At 44.3% G+C, this 10,001-nt stretch overlaps 1 pseudogene across 1 annotated transcript; it reads right to left on the bottom strand.

Moving 5' to 3' along the window:
• Window positions 1–215: 215 nt before the first annotated feature.
• LOC701457 (large ribosomal subunit protein uL3 pseudogene) lies at window positions 216–1,483 on the bottom strand (annotated as a pseudogene). Its single transcript, XR_011845.5, has one exon. The product of XR_011845.5 is annotated as a large ribosomal subunit protein uL3 pseudogene (transcript).
• Window positions 1,484–10,001: the final 8,518 nt, after the last annotated feature.

Raw genomic sequence — 10,001 nt, 5'->3', positions numbered from 1 at the left:
GTTGCGGGTGCCTGTAGTCCCAGCTACTCGGGAGACTGAGGCAAGAAAATGGTGTGAACATGGAAGGCGGAGCTTGCAGTGAGCCACGATTGCGTCACTGCACTCTAGCCTGGGTGACAGAGCAAGATTCCATTCCCCCGAAAACGAAACAAAACAAAACAAAACAAAGCCAAACAAAACTGGGGTTCTTCACCAGGCAAGTAACAAAGACTCTTTTTTTTTTTTTTTCCAGTGGAAAATAACTTTTATTGAGACCCCACCAGCTGTAAAATCTGCTCCTGGCATTAAGCTCCTTCTTCCTTTGCAATTCGGTCTTTCTTGAGTGGCCCCATGAATGCTTTCTTCTCCTCCATGGTCTGGAAGAGGCCATGGCCAAACTTGGAGGTGGTGTCAGTGAACTTAAGGTCAATCTTCTCCAGAGCCCGTGGCTTCGTCTGCACCAGCAAGGACTTGCGGAGGGTGAGTACCCACTTCTTGGTTCCCACCACACAGTCTTTCAGCATGACAAAGTCATTGGTCACTTCACCATAGTGGACAAAGCCACCCAGAGGGTTGACGCTCTTGTCAGACAGGTCATAGTCGGTAGAAGCATTGTTCTTGATCAGCTTGCTGTCCTTGATAAGGTAGCCCTGGCCAATCTTAGAGATCTTCTTGTTGATCTCAGTGCGGTGATGGTAGCCTTTCTGCCCAGCACGTGCCACAGAGAAGGCCACACGAGCAGGATGCCATGCCCCAATACAGGCCACCTTACGCAGGCCTCAGTGGGTCTTATGGGGCAGCTTCTTGGTGTGCCAACGACTGGTGACCCCTTTGTAGCCTTTGCCCTTGGTCACCCTGATGACGTCGATCATCTCATCCTGCCCAAACACTTGGTTCACAGGTACCTGCTGCTCGAGCCTCTCACGGGCCCAGTCCAGCTTCTTGGCCATGGTGCCTTCGTGTACCTGGATCTCCATCAGGTGGGCCTTCTACTGGCACAGAGGAAGCAGGCGCATCTGGGTGTGGGCAATGACACGGATGACTTGGCAGTACTTCTTCATGCTGCTGAAGTCCTTCTCCAGCTGCTTCTTGCCAACCTCATCCTGCCATTTCTTGCAGTACTTGGTAAAGGCCTTCTTCTTAGATTTATACCAGTTCTTATAGAAATGTCTCTTGCATTCATCACTGATGTGCTCAGCTAAGACAGTCTTGAAGGTCCGGAGGCCTCAAGGGGTTTCCACGTAGCCCTCAATGCCCACAACCACCATGGGTGGCGTCTCCACAATGGTCACAGCCTCCACCACCTCCTTCTTGTGCACCTTGGATCCTGGCCTGTGGACTTCCTGCACGATGTGGGTCATGTCAGCCTTGTATCCCAGGAAGGCTGTGAGGTGGACCGGCTTAGATGGGTCATCCTTAGGGAAGCTCTTGACCTTCCCGCGATGCCTGCTGCTGTGCTTCCGAGGCACCCATGTCTGGGAGCGGAGAACGTTCTGTGAGACATCACGCCATCAAATCCTGCCGGTAGAGAACAAAGACTCTTTATAGGGATGTAGGTTTGGATCAATAGGAGTTTTATTACTTGATACAAGTAAAGGAAAACACTGGGAGTATTCTCTAAAGCAGTGTCTTCCCAAGAGAAAGTGATAGGTGGGTCTTATGGGGTGGATAGAGAAGGGAGAGGATGCATCATTGTGTGGAGTTGGGTCTCAGTTGCGCAGATGTGGTGAGCCATCATGCCAGCACATAGCTTGCATGTTAAGGTAATGAAGCTATAGCACCTCTGGGGGTGGAGACTTTAGCATGGTAATGAGGAATGCTCACTTGCATTCATCTTTAAGTTGTGGGAGTCTGCCAGGAGCTGGTTTTAACCAGTTAGGTGACTTCATTCCATACAAGGTGTGGGAAGAAAAAGACTCCAGGGCAGGAGGCTATAAAACAGGCTGATTGCTCAAGTTCATTAAATTCCTGTAATCTCTGGAGACCCTCCCTGTCTGCTTACACTAGGTAAACCTGACCTGTGTGTTAACATGGAGAGCAGAGGATGTTATGTATTCATTTAAAAATCATATATTGAATATGTCATAAGCTCAAGCTAGCATGCAGTTCAGGGTCCTAGGGGAATGGGACCAAAGCCTCAGTTTTTTTTTTTTTTTTTTTTTTTGAGACAGAGTCTCACTCTATCACCCAGACTGGAGTGCACTGGCATGATCTTGGCCCATTGCAACCTCTGCCTCCCTGGTTCAAGCAGTTCTTGTGCCTCAGCCTCCAGAGTGGCTGGGATTACAGGCATGTGCCACCACATCTGGCAATTTTTTTGTATTTTGGGTTTCTCCATTTTGGCCAGGCTGGTCTCAAACTCCTGGCCTCAGGTGATTCACCTGCCTTGGCATCTCAAAATGCTGAGATTACAGGTGTGAGCCACCGCACCTGGCCTCAGTCTTTAGGATCAAAAGCAAAAGTCCCTGCCCTTGTGGAGCTTTCATTCCTTGGAGGGAAACAGGGAGGACAGGGAGTGCAGCTGGGGCTGCAGTAGTGAGGTGACATTTGAATGAACACAAGAAGGAACTGAAGGATTGATAAGGGATGGGGAGGAAGCTGAGGAGTCAGTCTCCCTGGGTTCAGATCCTGGCTTCAGAGACTTCAGTTTCCAACCATGGCAGACTGGGAGGGACCAGATTTACTGTCTTGCTTTAAATAACTCAAAAACCCGATGACATATGTGAAACAACAATTTCTGGACATTGAACCACAGATAGCACAATACAGAGATCCTGAAAGAAGGGAGATAGCTAAGTCTTGTGGTGGCCACAGGCCTCAATGCAGAGAGGAGAAACGCAACAGAATATGACAGTGTCCCTGAGTTGAGAGTCTGGGGAGGCCAAGGCAGAGGGAGTGAACCACACAGAGAGGATTTTGGAGCTGTCTAGAGGGCTCCTCTCCATTCTTTAGCTAAGTACTGATCAGTACATGCCTGTGAAGAAACTCCCAGAGGCTAAGGAAAGACCACCAAGAAGGACCAGGTGGAGCTCACACAGTATCGGGAATTGTGTTCTTACTGACTAGAAAGGAAAGACCCCTCCATTAGTCCATTTTGCATTGCTCCAAAGGAATACCTGAGGCTGGGTAATTTATGAAGAAAAGAGGTTTATTTGGCTCAGGATTCTTCAGGCTGTATAAGCATGGCACCAGCCTCTGCTCAGCTTCTGGTGATAGGAAGCTTTCAGTCAAGGCAGAAGGTGAAAGGGGAGTAGGCGTGTCACATGGTGAGAGAGGGAGCAAGAGAGAGAGGAGGAGATGCCAGGCACCTTTAAACAACCAGCTTCTGCATGAACTAACAGAGTGAGACCTTATTCATTACCATGGGGAGGGCACCAAGCCGTTTGTGAGGGATCTGCCCCCATGACTCAAACACCTCTAACACTGGGGATTGCATTTCAACATTAGATTTGGAGGAAACACATATCCAAACCATATCAGTCTCCTAATATATGAGACATTGAGCAGAGTCCTGAAAAGGATATTGTCCCACTGGTGGCCAAACTAACTTTAGACTAGAGGCTGTTTTGGACCTGGCTAACAGCCTGAAAAGCAAGCCTCGAAAGTTTCATACTGTTTCCCATAACTTAAATGCATGCTAAAACAAAACTGCCAAATATTTATAGGAGTATAAAAAATGTCAGCACTCAGCAATGTAGAATTCATAATGTTTGATATCCAGTAAAAAATTACCAGGCATGCAGAGAAGCAGAAAAATAGGGCCCACAATCATGAAAAAAAAAAAAAATCATTTAATAGAAACAGACCCAGAGATGTTACAGATGTTAGAATTAGTAGACAAGGACACTAAAACATCTATTAGAAATATGCTCTACACAGGGAATAGATGCACAGAAAGAGCAGAGACTCCTGAGGGAGGGGCTGGGCTTTCCAGGAGAGAGATGGAGAGGACTCCCCAGGCCTCAGAGCTGTCTTGTTTCCAGCACCAACCACATGGACTCTTACAATTAGTCCCTATTTTCTTGAGACAGTTGGAGAGATCTCTGTTCTTATGATCAGCAAATGCTGAATAAAGCCACTTTCAGTTTGGAGGAAAAAAAAAAGAAATATGCTCAAGAAGATGGAGACCTGAGCAAGTTAATGAGAGATATAGGAGACAGAGAAAAAAAACCCAAATTAAACTTCAAGAGATGACAGTACAACAGTGGAGCAAATAGCAGATCAGACACTATGAATGCATAGGCTATGGGAAATATCAGACACAGAGAAAAAAGACTAAAGAAAAAAAGGCACACACACACACACACACACACACACAGAACAGAGCCTCTGTTCTTTGCATTGGCTCCTGCCTGTCATCCCAGCACTTTGGGAGGCTGAGGCAGGCAGATTACTTGAAGCCAGGAGTTCAAGATCAGGCTGGCCAACGTGGCAAAAACCCTTCTCTACTAAAAAAACACAAAAGTTTAGCTAGGCGTGGTGGTGTGTGCCTGTAGTCCCAGGTACTCAGGAGGTTGAGGCAGACAATTACTTGAACCTGGGAGGTGGCAGTTGCAGTGAGCTGAGATCGTGCCACTGCACTCTAGCCTGAGCAGCAGAGCAAGACTCTGTCTTAACCCTCCCCCTAACTAAAAAATAAAAACTAGCCAAAACAAAACAAAACAAAACAAAACAAAAAAACCCAGCCATGATAAAGTGTGGTCAACATCAAGTGATCTAATATATGTATAATTGGAGTCCCTGAAGGAGAGGTGAGAAGTAAGGGGAATAGAAAATGTATTTGAAAAAATAACAACTGAACACTTTTCAAATTATATAAAAAGCTATAAACCCACAGTTATGAGAATCTCAAGGAACCCCCAAACGGATCTTGCATCCAATACTTGGTTTTGTAACTGTGGGCAAGATACTATGCTGTCTGAGGTCACATTTCCTCATCTGTTGTAATAAGGAATGTTGTATGGAGTACCCTTGACATAAGTGATTCCACCTTAGAAAAAAAGTCCAAGTTACATTTCAAAACACATTAAGGCAACAGGGTCCAGATGTTCTCCTAATCAACAGAGACAAGGCAACAGGGTCCAGATGTTCTCCTAATCAACAGAGACAACACCAACCAGATAAGGGCATCACCCTTTACTATCAGTTCTCACCAGAGGACTCTAAGGTCATAAAATGAGCAGAACTTTATCAACTGGACATGGCCATCTTGGCAGACCCTGTCTTGCTTTCACTCATGAGCAGCACCTGGCATTTGCCCCCGAAGATCCTGCCCAAATCAAGGAGACAATATCTTGCTCTCCTTGCAAGACATTGACAACCATCCAGGTCATCCCAGGATACTCTAATTGTCCACATCACTCTCCTTGGCCTGGTTCATTAACTCCTTTTCCTACCCCCTTTTCTCTTATGTTAAATGCTTGTCTGTTTTGTGTGAAATTTTAATCTACAACATTTATAGACTGATTAAGCATACTCCTATGTATGATTTGCAATATTGACTGACTTGTGGATTGGCTTGAGCCACAGTTCTGAGTACTGAGTGAATGGGAAGTACTAAGGAGAATTGCCTGCTTGGGAATCCCATGATTGAAATAACATCAGTAAAAGTTGACCTAATCAAGGAAATCTTGTGATTTCCTTAAGTGACTATCTTAATCTACAAGGTAACCAAGTGGTTACCTTGATTAAGTTCACCTAATCAAGGTAACCTTGTGTTCACCTAATCAAGGTAACCCTGTCTGACCTTGTGGAAAGACACAAATGTGCATGGACTTGGTTATGTTTGACCTTGTGCCACTCACTACAAATTTATAGTAAGCACTAGTTCCACTCCAGGAACTGTTCTTTTTTGTTTTCTTTTGGAGACCAGGTCTTGCTCTGTTGCCCAGGCTGGAATGCAGTGGCATGATCATAGCTCACTGCAGCCTGAAACTCCTGAGCTCGAGTGTTTCTCCTACCTTAGCCTCCTGAGACTACAGTTGCTCACCACAGTGCCTGGCTAATTTAGTTTTTTTTTTTTTTTTTTTTTTTTTTTTTGTAGAGACAGGTATTGCTATCTTGCCCAGGCTGGTTTCGAACTCCTGGCCTCAAGCAAGTCTCCTGCCTTGGCCTCCCGAAGTGCTAGGATTCCAGGTGTGGGCCATTGCACCTGTCCACCAGTCACTGTTCTAAAAGCTTTACAACAAAACCATGTGGGTGCTATTACTATCATCATCATTTTTCAGATAAGATAACTGAAGGAAGTAGCATGGGAAGGTTAAGTAATTTGCTAAAGATTACATAGTGGTGGATCCAGGATTCAAATCAGAGCCCCAGTTCCTAGCCTCTGTACAGCTTCTAAATTCTAAGATTAGGAAAATAATAGTGTTGAATTCATAGGCTTTTTGTGATAGTTAAACCTGGTAATCCATATGAATGTGTTTACTTAGCAGAGTGTTTGTTCAAAACAAAACTCAAAAACTTCAAGTGGGTTCGGAATGGCTGGTGTGGGGAGGGGTGAGGCCTTTAAGGCCATGAATGAGAATTAATACCACTATTTACCAGCCACGGGGCAGAGGGCAGTCCTTTAGGCTCCTGGATTCCCTTGGGTCTCCACTACTTCCCACATCTCCACCTGCCCTTTCCCTGGGAAAGGAGGAAGTGAACAAACAGTAAGCTTTTCTCCTCGTTTCCACCTTACATAGACTGTGCCAGTTATGGTTGGGGAAAATGAGCTAGAAGATGGGTTTGGGTTTGTTAGTGTTATTTGCTCTTTTTTTGAGTCACCAAAGTGGCATCCTTCTTGTTTTGTTTAAAGATATTTTCAAATGTCAAAAGATCACATATGGGCTGGTGACAAGGCTCACATCTGTAATCCCAGCTCTTTGAGAGGCTGAGGTGGAAGGATCACTTGCGCCCAGGAGTTTGAGACCAGCCTGGACAACAGGGCAATACCTCAATTCTACAAAAAAATTTAAAAGAAACACATATTACGCCTGTAATCCCAGCACTTTGGGAGGCCAAGGCGAGTAGATCACCAGAGGTCAGGAGTACAAGATGAGCCTGACCAACATGGTGAAACCCCGTCTCTACTAAAAATACAAAAATTAGCTGGGCATGGTGGTGGGTGCCTGTAGGCCCAGCTACTCGGGAGGCTGAGGCAGAAGAATCACTTGAACCCAGGAGGTGGAGGCTGCAGTGAGCCAAGATTGAGCCATTGCACTCCAGCCTGGGCAACAAGAGCAAAACTCGGTCTCCAAAAAAAAAAAAAAAAAAGCACATATAGGCATGTTAAGTATAAACCAGATTACATTCAGTGTAATCTGGTGTTTCTAACGTGTCCTTTGTTGCATTTTGAGAGATTTAATTGGCTCTGAGTTGGGCTCATGGGGCCTGAGGCTGAGCTGTGGTCAACACTGCCATGTGGGCATTTTCTGTCCAGATCTATCTCTGGGCTCAAGTATTAGAGAAAAACAAGTAGTTTCTTAAAGTTGTAGACATTCTATGATAAGGCGGAATTATCTTCTTTTTATTTAATTTAATTTTTCTTATTATTTTTATCTTGGTATTATTATTTTTTGAGACAGTCTCACTCTGGCTCCCAGGCTGGGGTGCAGTGGGGCAATCTCGGCTCACTGTAACCTCCACCTTTGGGGTTCAAGCGATTCTCCTGCCTCAGCCTCCCGAGTAGCTGGGACTACAGGTATTATAGGTGCCCGCCACAACACTCAGCTAAGTTTTACATTTTTTTTTTAGCAGAGAAGGGGTTTCACCATGTTGGCCAGGTTGGTCTCGAACTCCTGACCTCAGGAGATCTGCTTGCCTCAGCCTCTCAGAGTGCTGGGATTACAGGCGTAAGCCACTGTGCCCAGCCCCTTTATTCTTATTATAAAAATAATACATGTTCCTTTAGGGCATTAGAAACTGGAGGCAAAGAAAGAGAAGGAAACAACAATTACAAGTAACCTTCTAGCACATGTGAAATTTTGCTGTATATTTTCCCAGTATTTTAAAAATGTCTATCTGGTAAAAATGGGGTCACACTTTTAAAAATGAATATATCACGATGTCATCCTCAGCTGTTGTTTATTCTTCTGCAACATAAATTTTTGCATAGTTCCACAATAAATATACAGTCAGGTTACATTTAATGCAAATTTGAATTACACAGTTTGAAATAGTAGGATATAAAATATTAATTAAATCTGACTTTATGGGCAAAATTTGATAAAATGTGAATCCTGCCTTGCATTGATTTTCTGTAGGACGTTTAATCTTGCATAATGTGAGATATTGTATTATGAGAGGTGTTCAGCAATTCCATCCTTTGCATAAAATATGGCTGCCCTGTCCCATCATTTATTTAGCCAGGTCCCTGTTGATGGTCACTTAATACGGTAATGAGCCTCTTTGAAGATAAATCTTTGCACATGTCCCATGATGATGTCTTTAGGAAAAATCCTTTGATGCATAATTGCTGGGTCAAGGCTTTTAATGCATATTATCAAATCCCATCCTGGAAGGTGGTATCAACATTTATGTAACAAACATTTCCATAGGGCTTACTATAGGACAGGCACTATTGTAAGAATTTTGTATCCTCATAATAATGGTATGCAATAGATACTGCTATCATTACCATCATCCCTGTTTTACGGATGAGGAAGCTGTGTTCGCCTCAGAGACTCAGGTTGCAGAACTAGTAGTTGGTAATGCTGGCTTCTGGGTCCTGATTCCTAAACACTGGAGTGTGGTACTTCCCTAACATCCTCAGCATCAGAGTACAAGGTGATTTATTTCCCTATACCCTTGCCCATGAGTAATATGTATCTGCTCAAAGGGATTGTGACTACATTATTATACTCAGGAAATCAGTTCATCAAATGGTGGTTTCTGAGCACCAGCACTGTGAGAGATACAGAAGAAGTTCTAATCTATGACTTACAGTGAGTTACTATTTGAAGTTGATTTTTTTCCCCCAAGAAACCCTATTGTTATGAATTGCATGCTTGTGTCTTCCCAGAATTCATATGTTGAAACCCTTATCCTTAATGTGATGGTATGTGGAGATAAGGCCTTTGGGAGGTGATTAGATATGAAGTTGGAGTCCTTGTGATAAGATTAATGATGTTAAGAGACAGGATAGCTTTCTCTCTCTCTCTCTCTCTGTCTCTCTGCTCATATGCAGGTATAATGGGAAGTAGCCTTCTGCAAAACAGAAGGAGAGCCCTCGCTAGACACAGAATGAGCCCATGCCTTGATCTTGAACTTCCCAGCCTCCAGAACTATGAGAAATAAATGTTTGTTGGTTAAGCCACCCAGTCTAGGGTATCTTGTTATAACAGCTCAAAATGACCAAGGCACCATCAAAGTAATATTTTCTTTATATTACTTTGCTTCCTCCTGGCAGAAGTAAGGCTTCCTCCTGGCAGAAGAGTCCCTCATTTTTGGTCTTCATGTAACAGATGTTTTGGGGGTTCACTGGTTCTCTCAAAGGTTCTGCTCACAGCACCAGGATTTTAGGAAACTCTCCTAAGCCATGTGGCATACTTTCTCTACTGTCTGCTACAGATGCTGGCTCCATGCCTTACGGTCTCTGCAGCTTGCCTTAGCCCCTGACCCATTGCTGGCTTTATTCATTCACTGTAGTAAGCTTTTATGCTGAGAGAATAACAAAGAGGCACGAGATTCTGTGGCTTTTAACCTGAGATAGGGAGCTGTGTGTAGTTACTTCCCTTGAGCTCACCCATAACATGACTAATTCTTCTCCAAGACCTCTAGAGCCTTGTCTTAGTGTAAAAACGCTAAGCGGCCATAACAAAAGTATCCAACAACACATGGCTTAAAGAACAAAGTGTTTTGTTCCCTCTCATGTAACTGTGCTGAGGTTAGCAGTTGAGATCACTGAAGTGGCCCTAATTCACATAGTCTTTCAGGGACCCAGGTCCTTTCATCGTGTTGCTTTGCTACATACCAGTGCGTTAACGTCATCTGCATGGTGAGGCTTCCAACCAGTGGGAAAGAGAAAGAACATGGAGGAG

Source organism: Macaca mulatta, chromosome 20 (genome assembly GCF_049350105.2).
Source record: "Macaca mulatta isolate MMU2019108-1 chromosome 20, T2T-MMU8v2.0, whole genome shotgun sequence".
In the NCBI taxonomy this organism is placed as follows: domain Eukaryota; kingdom Metazoa; phylum Chordata; class Mammalia; order Primates; family Cercopithecidae; genus Macaca; species Macaca mulatta.
Note: the sequence above shows the minus strand (reverse complement) of the source record. Positions and strands in the feature narration are given on the sequence as shown.